The 15,704-nt window shown below is 32.7% G+C and overlaps 1 protein-coding gene across 3 annotated transcripts in view; it reads right to left on the bottom strand.

Annotated features, from left to right (window-relative positions):
- LOC145296120 (sorting nexin-30-like) overlaps positions 1-15,704 on the bottom strand; it is a 93,376-nt gene that overhangs the window by 73,012 nt on the left and 4,660 nt on the right. The gene's annotated exons all lie outside the window — the stretch shown is intronic.

Raw genomic sequence — 15,704 nt, 5'->3', positions numbered from 1 at the left:
GGAAAATGATAAAAAAAAACAATAACATCAATGTTTGGTGCAGTTTAGGTCAAGAAGCCAGTATCTTCAGACAGCCTAATCTGGTAGCACAAGATTATAATTTATGTTGACTAGAACATATTGTTTGAAATACAGTCTGGTGATTTTGGACGGGTTATTTCATAATTTGTTAAAAAGTTAAAGCAAAAAAAAATGTAAAATAAATTTGTAAATACTTCAAGAATTTACAAATTTATTTTACATTTTTTTTTTTTTTTCTTTCTTTTAGAATTTTTGGTATGAAGATTTATAATCTGTATCATTTGGACTACTGTTCTTATCTTGGATGTTATTTCCACAATGTTTAAACCGACGTAAGCTCTCGCAACTTTCTTTCAGGTATATCTTTTCAAACTTAGGAACCTTTCTGCTATGAGCTACCCATTTCAGTAATAATGCACTTATCCAGGAGACAAGAAATAGTTACATCCAAACTTTGTGGTAGCAATTTGAGCCATCTATTTGGTGTTAGTTTGAGATCATAGAAACATGCCCGTCAACATTCTAATCTCGACAGTCTGACAGAAATGGGATCATTTCAGTGGTCTTTTTTCTGGAGAGCTTAAGCATTCGTTCTGGGTAGTCATAGAGGGTCCATTATCTCAGACCTTGCCTTCAGGTTGAATAAGTTTATCATATATTGTTTCCCTGACTCAAGAATGCTGATAGCACTGCCTAAGCAATTTTTAAAAGACAAGAGTGTTCCTCTTTTAGGAGTGTTGGCTTAGCTTCCCTTCACTGTTTGACCTTGTGTCACATCTTTCTGCAATTCATAACAGTTATCGTCCCAGAATAATATGCACTTCTGTAACATTATTTTGTTAATTATACGACTGTATTTGTCTTGATTTTTACCGGCCTGCAAGGCCACAATACTGGTGACAAGGGATTCGAAATTTAAACCACATTGAAGTCAAGGATTCGCAAAGCTATACTTACTGGATTTGTTATAAAGTAAGCTGATCTACCCATTTTAGGAAGAATGGACTTACCCAGAAGCTATAAATATACTTGAATTTAATACATTGTTGGGTCATGATTTATGGTATACACTTTTAGAACAATTTTGCTAATACACTTTTTGTTACTTATACCACTTTGTTTTTTGTTGGGTTTTTTTTTTTTTTACAAAGGAGTCACCATTTATCAAGGCCCAGAGGTCACTCGAGACTAATGATGTACAGTAGTCAATGGAACAATATTATTACCGGCCTGCAAAGTCACAACATTAATAAGTACTGTACCTCTCAGTACAGGCCAATAAGTCCCCTGTGCGCCCTAAGTTGCTGGAATCTGTTAAATAAAAAAAGTAATCAACCATCTCAGCAAAAATAACCTTAATGACACACAATATGGTTTCCGTTCTGCTAGATCTACAGCAGATGTGCTTAGAGTTATATCTCATAGGATTAGCGAATCTCTCGATGGAGGCAACCTTTCTAGGGCAATTGCTCTCGACATATCTAAGGCCTTTGATAGGGTATGGCATAAAGGTTTACTTCACAAGATCTCTAGTTATGGTATAGCTGGAAATGTCTCAATTATTAAATCATTTCTTTCCGATAGGTTCATAAGAGTAGTAGTTGGACAAAAATCAGAAGCTCACAGTATTAATGCTAAAGTCCCTCAGGGGTCCATCCTGGGCCCAACTCTTTTCCTGATCTACATTAATGATCTTCCAAATCACATCCTTACATCATTCGTAGACATTTATGCTGATGACACTATCATCTATGGTAGCACATCTAAGACAATAAACGACCAAGTTCTCTCCGATTCTCTCTCCTCTGATCTTGAGCACTTGGTACAATGTGGAAAGGAGTGGCTGGTTACTTTTAATGCATCTAAAACCAAGCTTCTATCTTTACATCATAAACGTTATGCTCCCCATCTGGCATCAATTGAAATGAATGGCTCTTGTCTGGAGGAGGCCTCAAGTTTTGACAAGTTTCTGGGCTTGACCTTTACTCCTGATCTTATGGAACACATACATCAAATCTGTTGCCAAGGCCACTGGAAAAATGGTGGGATCTTTCTATCGATCCAGTATATCGATCACTGCTGATGCAATTCTCTATATAAGAGCCAGGTACGTCCAAGGATGGAATACTGTTGCCACATCTGGGCAGGAGCTGCTAGAAAGGACTTGTCCTGCCTTGATAGAGTTCAAAATAGACTTCGTAGCCTCGTAGAAGATCTCCTTTTCTCTTCCTTGCAACCTCTATCTCACAGAAGAGATGTTGCGAGTTTGTCTCTGCTGTATCGTTATTTTCATGGAAAGTGTTCGACTGAGCTTCAATCTACGGTCCCCCTCGCCAAACTTTCACAAGAAACACTCGTCTAGCTGAAAACACTATCAATAATTCCCCTCACTCTTTATCTGTGCCTAAACCTAAAACGTAGATTCCATGAACAAAGCTTCTTTCTTAGAACAGCACGTCTGTGGAATTGTCTTCAGTTTTCCTGCTTTCCAGCTAACTACAATATGGTCGTCTTCAAGTCTAACGTAAACAAGTTCTTGATGAGCCGTTCCACTTGTTAACAAATTTACCGAATTTCCATTACTAACGATTACTATATTGTCCAATTGTCTACTGTACACTAACCCTTATCGAGTGGCCTCTTAGCCTTGATAAGTGGTGATGCCTATATAAAAAAAAGAAAGATGGGAGAAGTTCATTATATCAAAATTGTTGATATTAAGTCATTGTGTTGTGTACACTTACTGTCATGAAGTAAGCTGATCTACCCATTTTAGGAATAATGGACTTACCCAGAGACTATAAATATGCTTGAATTTAATACATTGTTGAGTATTGATTTATGGCAGATATGGCTCCAGAATCATGATGTATACTTCTATAGCATACAAAAGTGCTAATACTTTTTATTAATTATAACACTGTGTTGATTATTACCGGTCTGCAAAATCACAACTTTAATAAGTACTGTAGAGGTGGCTGAAATCACAACTTTAATAAGTACTGTAGAGGTGGCTGAAATCACAACTTTAATAAGTACTGTAGAGGTTAGGGTTAGTTCATTATAGCAACATTATGTGGTTACGTTGTTGTGTTTGTTGTATCCATCCTGCTGTTCTTGTTCGATACAAAAGAAAAGGGTCACCAGGTTTCGGTTAAAAGAGAAACTTCCTCTCTACAATTTAAATCAATTTTATTCAAACAGTTTCATCAACACAAAACCTTGTCCGGAAATAATTATGAAAACAGAAATACAAGACAAGTAGAGTCCGTGGGTTTATTCTCGTTCTGCAAAGCCAGAGGCGAACAGAGAAAGATAACGTCATGTTGCATTGGCACAAGATTAATACTGAAATTTTCATTACGATTATATAATTCTTGGAATTTTAGGAAAAAACTAAGTATTAATTAACACTTCTACTTGGTCATGGCTGACAGAACAAGAACAAACTTACCCCCATGGATTAAACAAAATGTTCAGTTTGAAATTCCGTATAGATTTCCGAGTAAAACTTCTGAGTTGAAAAAGCTAAACTTGACGCAATAATAATCAAAATGTAAATCATTTGAAAACGAGGCAAACAACATTTATGTGTATTGGTCGATTTCAAATATGTGCAGTTTAGTCTTCGAGGTCAATTTTTTTTTTTGTTTTTATTTGTTTATTTATTTATTTTTTTCATATAATGACCTTTTCCATTCATTTAGGAAAATACAAAAACTGTCCGTTGTAATATATTTCCAAATTCTAATCTATATGTATAAAAGTGAGGACACTTCTCAACCTACATACTCAACGAATATTTGATCTACAGATTTCAAATTTGGTTTATAGGGTATTAAGACATGTGAAAAACATTTTAATCAGTTTCCATCATCTGGAAAAACGGGCTGCTAAAGAGTTGAAATTGAAAAGTTGGTACGCGGAGGTGATCGGACTTTTATCAATTTGCTAACTGTTCCACAAATGCGCATGTGTGAATCGTTCACATGACAGACTCGTTTTCATTATGCTAAAAATAAATAGGTTTGAAAAAATAATTTTTAAAGATCTTGTCATGCCAGCCTAATGGTTATGGTACAGGACTCCCCGTCTTCAGGTTTTGGTTTCAATCTCGGCCCAAGTATTTTCTTTGTTTTTTTTTTTTTACTTAGAAAAAGTAAACCGTTTAGAAAAAAAAATAAAAAAAATACTCGCATGCACGTGCCAGTTTTTGTACGAATTAAAATAATATTATGCGTATTTTACGACTGGCCAATGTCGGGCGGCCTGCTAGTTGTTTTATAAAACCTAAATAATTTTATTTTAATTCAATAAATGTTCAGCTAATTAAGGTTTTGTGTTAATTTAGTGTTTGTTTGGCTTTTACCAAAAAGTCACGTGAAAACTAACATTTTGGGAAAAATTATTTGAAAAATTTTCAGAATTCTTGAATTGTCTCCCTTTGTTCCTAGTGAAAGTCATCAAAAATGAAAACAAAAAAATTGTCTTAATTACTGGAATTTATTTATTGATTTGCAGACTTATCCTCATCTTCATAGTTGTTGTTTCACAACATTTCAGCCAACTATTCCCCTGCAATCTTACCTGAAGCCAGCCAGAGGAGTAGTTGGACAAAAAGTGGTGAAATGACAACTATGGAAGGCAGTAAGCACTGGGGATATAGTTAAGAGATTCAGCATTCCTATCCCATCGTAGTTAACCACCTGACAAAAGCCGAGGAATAGTTGGCCGAAATGTTGTGAAACAACAATAATGATAAGGATAACAGTCCACAAATAAATAAACAAATTGTCCTAAAAAAAACTCAAATGATCAGGTTTCTATTGCTTTTGCACAGATTTATAACTAACTAGCGAGGGTTCCCGGCATTGCCCAGGTGTTTGGAGGTGTGTGTGTTTGTAATAACCCTGCTTAAATATTAAAAAAAACAATGTTAAACTTGTTAAAAACAATCAGGAAAAAAAAAAAAAAAAAAAAAAAAAAAAAAAAAAAAAAAATGGCAAAAAATTTTTTTGAGAGAGGTAGGCTCGAACGCGAAGCCTTGAGGTTAATAATCTGATGACTTAGCATGACGCCACGAAGGCAGGGACTTGACAACAGCCGAAAATAAACGTTTATAAACGCAGGTGGTTGAATGTCAACATATGGTTTTCTAGGTCAAATATCACGCCGTAGTAGTAGTAGAGAAAATGAATTGACAGCACGAATTTTTTAAAATAAAAGTCACTGAAATAAAAGATATTTATATCGTCATTTTGTAAATCGTAGATATTATAATCTAAGGAGTATATAAAAAGTTCTAAGACATATATAAAATGTATAAAAGCCAAGTACGTCCAAGGATGGAGTACTGCTGCCACATCTGGGCAGGAGCTGCTAAAAACAGCCCATCCTGCCTTAACAGAGTACAAAATAGACTTCATAGCTTAGTGGGGGGGGATGCCATTTTCTCTTCCCTGCAACCTCTCTCCCACAGAAGAGACGTTGCGAGCCTGTCTGTTTTATCGTTATTTCCATGGCAAGTACTCGTCCGAGCTCCAATCTCTGGTCCCCCCTCCCCTCGCCAATCTTTCACGAAAAACACCCATCAAGCTGAAACCATCATCATTAATTTTCCCACTCTTTATCTGTGCCTAAATCAAAGCATAAATTTCATGAGCAAAGCTTCTTTCTTAGAACTGCACGACTGTGGAACTCTCTTCTGTTTGCCTGTTTCCCATCTGACTACAACTTGGATGGCTTCAAGTCCGACATAAACAAATTCCTGATGAACCGCCCCCTTAAGTAAGACACTTCATCAAATCTCCAATACTAACGATTACTACGATACTATCCCATTGATTACTGTACACGCAATAACTCTTATCCCCGAGTGGCTTCTGGGCCTTGATAAGTGGTGACCTCCATGTCAAAAAAAAAAAAAAAAAAAAAGCCTTTGCCGGACATACACAAAAAATGCACGCACAGACTAACACACATTTTGTGTGTGTGTGTGTGTGTGTGTGTGTGTGTGTGTGTGTGTGGACAGACATGGACACAATTTTGCTTTATAAATAATTGCACTATTTTTTTTTTTTATCTATAGTTTTCTTATCTCAACAATAAATTAGGACATTCATTTATTCCTGCAACAATTTACTTATCTAATAGGTTTTTAATTATCACACCACTCATAATCTCAAATTACAGGTTTTAAAATATTTTGTTTTTGACATCAGTGAAAATATACTGGTTATATCTTGATCAAGGTGATTGGAATTCTACCTTGGTATATATCTATAAAAATGAGAAAGTGTGTGTGTGTGTGTGTGTGTGTAAAGACATTTTTCATATACTCAACGAATTTTTGATCTACAGACTTGAAATTTGGTATATAGGATATTCAGACACGTGGTAAACTTTTTAACCAGTTTTCGTCTGGAGAAAAGGGCTATTAAGAGATCAAAATTGAAAAATTGGTACTTCGGGGGGGGGGCGGTCATATCTATTCATCAACTGTTTCATGAATGCGCATGCGTGAACCATTCATGTTGTTAAGAATAAGTAGGTTTGAAAACACTTTAAAAGATTGTGTCAAGCTGGCCTAATGGTTATACTTGACTCACTGTCTTTAAGTTTTGTTTTCGATCTCAGCTAGAGTATTTTTTTTTTTTTTTTGACTTACAAGAAGTGAATTGTTTAGAAAAAAGAATACTCACATGCACGTCTCAGGTTTTTGGGGTTTTTTTTAATTTCATTTTATTTTTTATGGAATTTAACGTTACATTTCATACTGGGCGACACCGGGTACATCTCGTGTGTGTGTGTATATATATATATATATATGTGCTAGCAGGGAGACCCGACATTACCCGGGATTGAATGATGATCAACGAATGTTTCACACTCCCATATTTTTATTGTCATCGAAATCTATGAAATCACCCATTTTTCTATCAAATCAATTGATTACCGGCTCTAATTGGGGAGCAATTGTAGTGCACCAGGAGGAAGCTTTACATACCTCCCCGCAGCGACTTAGTCCACCATTCATTTTAGTCTACATTGCACTGTAGAGAACCTACTGTTAATTTTATAAAATTTTTTATATAATGATTTGAATTAAAGTTTAAAATGCAAAAGTCAAGTATCATGCTTCAATTGTGCTCTAAACAGAAACATTTATTTTGAACGCACCCCTGTAATATCAAAGAACATACTGTTGGTTTTATATGCTTGGCCTTACTGCTTGTGATGATAATGGCTTGAATTGAAGTTTAAAATGAAAAGTCAAGTATCATGGTTCAATTGTGCTTTAAAACATTCATTTCGAATGCACCCGTCGTATCAAAGAACCTACTGTTGATTTTATATGCTGGGCCTTTCGTAGTGTGTGTGTGTAGTAATAAAACTTCTCAAATGTATTTGTGATGCTTATTTATACCAACTCATTTATTTATGAAGCTCAATGTAAAATTTAACTACAGAGCATATACAAACAGATGACAAAAAGGATATATTCCAAATTTCAGTTATTATATATATATATTATTTTTTAAAAACAGTAATCTACGGACACGCGTATTCCGAAGCCCTACTCCTCTTCAGCATAGCTTGACTATTGGTAGGATTCGAACCTTGGACCTTACGTATTTTAGTCCAGCGCCCTAATCCATTATGCTATGATGCCATAGCCCATTTTTTATTTGGACTAACTATTAGGAATAACTCTGTTGTGCTCAATCAGATGTACCTCTCTCTCTCGTATATATATATATATATATATATATATATATAGAGAGAGAGATAGATAGATAGAGAGAGAGAGAGAGAGACGTCTGATTGAACACGACAGGGTTATTCCTTTTTTTTGATCTTTCTGGATATCTTTTCCATTTGCCGAGCAGTCTTTAATTTCGGCAGGCATATTATATAAAAATGGCACCCAAAAGTTATTGTTCAGCCATATTTTTCGGTGCATTCGATTATCATCAGGAGCGATTGCTGTTTTCTTTTCCTTTGAGGCTTGGGGTATTTACATTTTTTTTTTTTTTTAGAAAAATATGGCCGCCGAACAACAACTTTTTGGCACCATTCTATAAAATATGCCTACCAAAATCAAAAAGATTGTCAGCAAATGGAAAAGATATCAAGAAAGATTGGAAAAAGGAATAACTGCCATGTTCAATCATATATATCTAAATAATGACTTGCTGCCAAAATATATGACAAAATGTCTATATTCCAAATTTCAGGATGTTGTCCATCTTACCATTTGTTTCTTTCTGCATGTAAAAATATTCAATTCTTAACAACACTGTTTCATAGCGCAGAATCATTCATGTAATTATTATGTTAATTTTTTAATTTATTTCTCCCTTACTAATCAGAAGAATAGAAACTTCACAACTTAAAAATTGATAAAAGAACGTGGACATGATTACGAAGTCTGAAAATCGGAAGACAAGTTACAATTGTGTTTTTCTTTTAGAACACAATTCTGATTTTTGGTTTTTGCCCAAGTTCCTTTATCAACTTTTTAAGTTGAGTTCCCGTTCTTCTGATGAGTTAAGGGCAAAATAAATTCAAAAATTGACATAATAATTACATGATTCTGCGCTACGAAACAGATGCCGTCAAGAATTAAACATTTTTACTTGCAGAAATAAATAAATTGTAAGATGGACAATATCTTGAAATTTGGAATATAGCCCTTTGTCTTTTATTTGTATATGCTCTGTAGTTACATCAAGCTTCACAAATTAAAAGATTGGTATAAAGAAAAGGTGAAATATAATCAAACAAGCCGAGCAGGTTGTTTTCCTTGGTGCACATTGCCATGATATGTCGAAAGCTGCAAGAAGCATTTATCTTAAGTGATGAATCGACAAAAGGAAAACTTGCCAAGCGCAGGTGGAATCCTTGGATCGAATGCTGTAAGTTTGTCAGTGAAGGAAATGATGGGTTTGACATTGAGCATGTCGAAGTTGTATGTTGGGATTGTCGACTGCAGTGAGTCAAGTTATGTCTGTGATGGACATGAAAAATTGGATTTGAAAGGTTCTGAATAAAAAAAAAAAAATTAAAAAAAATGAACAGATGAACGATTTGGGAACAATTTTACGCCTATAATGCCAACTGAGGGGGCAACCAGAGTTATCCCAGAAAATCTGTTCTGGCAAAAATTTACTTTCACCATGACTAATGCTTGTGAAAAAAAAACCCAAAAAAAATCCCAAAGCGTGATTGAGAAAAGTGTGAACAAATGAACAGGAGTGAATTACAAGGTCTAATACCTCTTTTGTGTGCGGGGATGGGGGGGGGGTAAGCATATTTTTCCATAAACACACATATATATTACTGGGGAGGGGGGAGTCACAGCGCACAAACGCAATTCAAGGATTAAGAGTTAATAAATTTTAGCTAGACTGTGAGAAAACACTGATCAGTAATGGTGGAACATATTTCCATTAGATTTGAAGGGTCAAAAAGAAATTAACGTTTTTTTTTTTTTCATTTAACAAAGGATGAAAATGGCTAATTCCTTTACAAAAACAATAAAATGCATTCTGGTGGATTGAATTTTCTAATTTTTTTTTAACTAAGTTATTTCAAAAAGATTAAAATGTCATGCTAATTCTTCTTTTGTTTTGTTTTTTAGTGAATCGTAAGTCACAGACAGCGGCGAGAAACAGACAAGCGAAATGGTCACAATCTTATTAACATTAATTAAGAAAAAAAAAAAAATGCTTTGTGGTTTTCTAACCAAAGTTTTTATTATTTAGAAGAACAAAGAGGAAGATTACAATAAGCTTTTATCCTCTTTCCTATTTTGTTTTACATGTAACAAAAAAAAAAAAGAAAAAAATTAACAATAAAGAAATATATATAAAACAAAAACGAATGCTTTAAGGCGAAAAGCATGTTTAGTCACGTGACCAAAGTGATGGTTTGAGGCGAATTATGATTTAGCTTTTAATTATTCTATCATTCTATAAATGTGTTATTTTTATTTTATATATTTATTTTTTTGTAAGTAATTATTGTTACTTACTGATTGAACAAAAATGACTATTTTCCTACAACCTGATATTTATGCAACTTCAAACGCTTATAACTTCTAAGTATACTTTTGGGTAATGTTAACATTTTCCGGCTACAGAAACAAAATGAGTTTAGAATACAATTTTATCTAAAAACGGAAACTGACTTGCAATAAAACTAAATACGAAATCAATACAGTATTCAAACTGATTATTTATTTATTTATATTAAAAACAACTTTTTAGTTTTTTGCTGTCCGTATTCTGTATAATTAAATAATCTATATATCTATAAAAGTGAAAGTGTCTGTGTGTGTGTGTGTGTGTGTGTGTGTGTGTGTGTGTGTGTGTGTGTGTACATTTTCCTACTCTGTCAATTTGAAGTCTACAGACTCGAAATTTGATATACAGGGTACTGAGGTTTGGGAAAATCTTTGTAATCCGTTTTCTGTCAGAAATTTGGCTGTTAAGGGGCCAACGTTCAACGATTTGACCTTTGAGAACTCTACCAAACTCCTCCGCCAATTTTGGGTATAAACACTTGAAATTTTAGATATAGGTTCCTTGGACATGGATCTAACTTAATAACTTGATTAGAGCCCAAAACAATAAATGTTAAGGAGTAATAATAAGGATCAAATTAAAAAAAAAAATTGACCGCTTTTTTTTTTTTTTTTTTGCTCAACATACACCTCCAAACACCCGGGCAACGCCGGGCTGAAATTCTAGTATAAAATAAGGTTATTTATGCTCCACCCCTTTGGCCTTGATGGAGGGGAGACTAAAACTTGCTATGGTTTCAAATGATCTGAAATAACAGCAAGGGGAGACTTGATTCCAAATATTTCTCATATGTTATATCTCCCCTCTTTTGGAAATTATGAATATCTCCAGTATCAAATGATCGTTATACACTGACATTTACTTTACATATACAAATATATATGTAAAAACCGAAGAGGAGAGATATAACATAAGAGAAATATTTGGAATCTAATCTTCCCTTGCTATTATTCAGATCATTTGAAACCATAGCAGCAAATTTTAGTCTCCCCTCCATCAAAATCAGAGGTTTGGGAGAAATATTAGATATTTTTTCATTCATATGCAAAACTAGGAAAACAAATGACTATGATTGAAGCATTTTAGGGCTGTAAAAAAGGTGCCAAAAATAGGCCCTGGATGATTCCCTTAATGTGCAACGTTAAGGACAAATGCCACATAGCCCGCTACACAATTCAGGTTATTAGTTTTCCAACAAACTTTTATTTGTTAAATTCTGATCAATAGTCGCTTAGATTTGGAACTTATAAAATTGCAAAAAAAAGGCGATTCAGTAGCCTAGCAAGGCCACAAGGGAGACAACCAAGCGAAAAAAAAAAAAAAAAAAAAAAAAAAAACTCAAGCAAAATTCATACCAAAGCAACAAAACTGAAGCTGGCTTGCCAGGACACATATATATATATACACATAAATATAGGCAAATGTTAGCATATTTTGTTTTGAAAATATAGGTTCTTTTTTTACCAATTCTCATAAAATTTTAACCATAAAATATTATAATCTTCAAAAAGCCTGCAAATTTCCATGTAGAGGAGTATATGTGTGTGTGTGTATGTATGTATATATATATATATATATATATATATGATATTATATAATTTGACAAAAAAGATAGTATGTTCCAAATCTCAGTGACTATTGATCAGAATTTAACAAATGAAGGCTCGTTGGAAGGCTAAACAAGACAGTCCAGTTTGTAGCGACTGCTACATACGACCGGAACATTTTCATAGTGATCACCGTTTTCAATGCCTACGAGTATCAGAAGACAAACTCACAACGTTGCGATTTGACCACCCACACACATGAAACAAAGGAACTATGTTGCGTTTCCTTGCGACATACAACAACAAAGCTGGAACCTTCGAGAACATCTCTATATATGAATTTGCCATGAAAATCAAATCAGTTTATTCCAGTTTTTCTCTTGTCTTCCCAAGACTGGATGTCAGGAAAACTCCAACACTGGATTGGTTGGTTGGTTGCATATCAAACTTTTCAGGTTATTTAATGCCGAATCCAGTGATTTTGAAGAAAAATTTTTTAATAGAATATATTTGTTTTGTTTTTTTTTCAAGTCAGTTTTTATTTAACCCATAGTTGGGACCCTAACAGGTACTACCACTTCAGGTCAGAGTGAACCTGGGAGCAATGGCAATTAAAGGGTAGCTCTACACTTCCCAAAGCCCGCAAGCTGGGGCCTCACCATTGGAGATAGTTTAAGGTCATATCCAGGACCCGCACAGACTGGGAGGCATTAACTTAAAATCCAGTCTTAAATTTGCATGCCACACACATGAACCTTAATTCTCATCATGGAAAATTACCACATCAAATGAGAATTCTTATTTTAAACAATGTTAGCTCGAACTACTGTTTTCTTATGTGATAAACATATACACATGCATGCATTTCGCTTACATGGTTTAATGACTTTTCTCTCAGAAAATAATCACTAATTTCAAGCTACGTGCGACACTCTGTTCATAAAAATCAGTAATTTTAAACTCAGTGCTATTCTCACAAAATCCTCATTTAGCTAATCCTGCATAATGAATACTCATTACAAGAAAACACTTACGTTGGAACGATTTGAATTAATATTCCTAACACGTGAATAAATGTTGTTTCATATTGATACAGTGATTTTGAGTTCTTTGTCAAGTGTCGTTATTTTCCGGAGATATTTCTATATTTTTATTTTATGTATGTGAGGATGTGATATGGTGACATCTTCCTATTAAATGGCGATCTCGTTAAATTTACCTTTAACGGTCCTTTCGACTTCAAGAGATTTCTGCAACCTCGGTCTTAAAAATTGATTATGAATTGGTGAACACAGACTCACACCCTTAGTTAGTGACTCCCGGTCAGAGTTCCTTTAAGTGGTAACCCCTCTGCCGCATTAGTTACAATAGGTTCAAATTTTGTAAAAATACGATAATTGAAAATAAAGTATTACAGTTCATTTGCACAGTTGCTTCTAAACTACAAGAAAACATGGAATTTTGAAGGCGTCTTTGCTGTATAAAAGAACTGGAAAATGTTTTATTTTTACTACTAAGAGAAACATTTAGAATCTAAAGAGGGTTTTTTTTTTTTTTTGTACTTCAAGGGAAACGGGGACCCCTGCGTAAACGGTGTTTTTATTTAATGATTGCTCCCTCAAAGCGCATGAGAAAAAGGTTTTCGTTGGTTTATTTAATCACGAAAACTTTGAAGGTACTATTTGAGCCCCCCCCCCCAAAAAAAAAGGGTGGGGGCAAAAGCATTATTTGAATATGTATGAAAAAAAAAATAATTTAACAAAATAAAAATATTTAGTGGAGAAAATAAAAAATTAAAAAAAAATAAAAACGATCAGGTAATAAAAGTATGGGTACTGGTAATCAAGACATTAATGAAAATATCGAAAGAGAGAAAAAAAAAAAAGAAAAAAAAAATAAAAAAAGAATAAAAAAAGAATAAAAAAAGAAAAAAAAAAGAAAAAAAAAAAGAAAAAAAAAGAAAAAAAAAGAAAAAAAAAAGAAAAAAAAAGAAAAAAAAAGAAAAAAAAAGAAAAAAAAAGAAAAAAAAAGAAAAAAAAAGAAAAAAAAAAGAAAAAAAAAGAAAAAAAAAAAAAGGTAATTGTACGTATCCGTTTTGAGTTGAAGATCTCCGAAAAAATAAAATAAAAATAAATCAATTAATTTGATAGTAGTTTTATTTATTTATTTTTACAGTGGAAAAACACGTTTTTATGACGCAAACTTTTGAATAAATATTTTTACAATTATATTTTGATAAATTTTTTGGGTTTGTATTACTGTGCACATAGATTCGAAAAAGTTGTCAAAAAACAAATATATAACAAATAAATGTTATCAAAGGCAAGATAAGTTACTTTTCTACCAAACTGGATATATTTTTCGTGTTTTTATTCAATGTAACATTTATTCAGCTCGAAAAACATAGTGTTTAGCGATGTATTGGAAAATTCAAGATGGCGTCTGATTCTCTCTTTAACACGGTAAGTTTGGGAAAAGGTGTTATAAATAAAAAAACTATACAAAATACTATTAAAAACCTGCCGAATATATGTCAACCTATGTCACGGTAACATATATTGAGCGAGTTTTTAACAGTATTTTATCTGGGTTTTTATTTATAACACCTTTTCCCAAACTTACCGTGTTAAAGAGAGAATCAGACGCCATCTTGAATTTTCCAATACATCGGTAAACACTGTATGTTTTTCGAGCTGAATAAACATGTTACATTGAATAAAAACACGAAAAATATATCCAGTTTGGTAGAAAAGTAACTTATCTTGCTTTTGATAACATTTATTTGTTATATATTTGTTTTTTGACAACTTTTTCGAATCTATGTGTACAGTAATACAAACCCAATTTTTTATACAGTAAATGTTTTGGTTTTCAAATGACTCTCGCCCAGTTTAGACAATTATGTCATTTTCATTTTCTGTTTTTAATAATAAAAATACGTGGCACTTGCAGTTAAGCCTGCAAGCTGGAAAGTAAGTTCGTTAACTTTAGAAGGGTCACATCAGTATTTCCACCGTCCAATCATGTGTTATTTTGTTAAGAAAATTATAGCGAACGAATTGGAAGTAACCATTTGATTAAATAAAGTAAACGAACAAAATATACATTTTTATATATTTATAACTATTTATTTTACAGAAAAAGAAACAATTTTTAAAAAGTGTATTATTGTCTTAACAGAACAAAATATAATTAAAAAAAAAACAACAAAAAAACCGTGAAACTTGTGTGTAAAGCGTAAACCTTAAATAAAATATTTTTAAAAATCTAAATATTTAAAAAATATTTGAAAACATTAATAATTCGTACTATCGTGATAAAACATTAATGATTCGTACTATCGTCATAAAACATTAATGATTCGTACTATCGTCATAAAACATTAATGGTTCGTACTATCGTCATAAAACATTAATGATTCGTACTATCGTCATAAAACATTAATGATTCGTACTATCGTCATAAAACATTAATGATTCGTACTATCGTCATAAAACATTAATGATTCGTACTATCGTCATAAAACATTAATGATTCGTACTATCGTGATAAAACATTAATAATTCGTACTATCGTCATAAAACATTAATAATTCGTACTATCGTCATAAAACATTAATAATTCGTACTATCGTCATAAAACATTAATAATTCGTACTATCGTCATAAAACAATAATTCGTAATATCGTGATAAAACATTAATAATTCGTAATATCGTGATAAAACATTAATAATTCGTAATATCGTGATAAAGCATTAATAATTCGTAATATCGTGATAAAGCATTAATAATTCGTAATATCGTGATAAAGCATTAATAATTCGTAATATCGTGATAAAACATTAATAATTCGTAATTTGACAGTTTTACCCTAAATTAAAAAAAATATTAAAATATTTTTTAAAAACCGTGAAACTTTGCTCTGCATAAAAGAAAATGAAAAAAGGAAATGTTTTAGTAAATATTAATTAAATGTTTTTTTATTTTATGTTTTAACATTTTAATGATTCATAATATCGTGATTTAACGGTGTAAATACTGATGTGA

This window comes from Euprymna scolopes, chromosome 16, assembly GCF_053919585.1.
Source record: "Euprymna scolopes isolate OS-2025 chromosome 16, ASM5391958v1, whole genome shotgun sequence".
Lineage (NCBI taxonomy): Eukaryota > Metazoa > Mollusca > Cephalopoda > Sepiida > Sepiolidae > Euprymna > Euprymna scolopes.
This window is presented reverse-complemented; position numbering and strand designations above follow the sequence as displayed.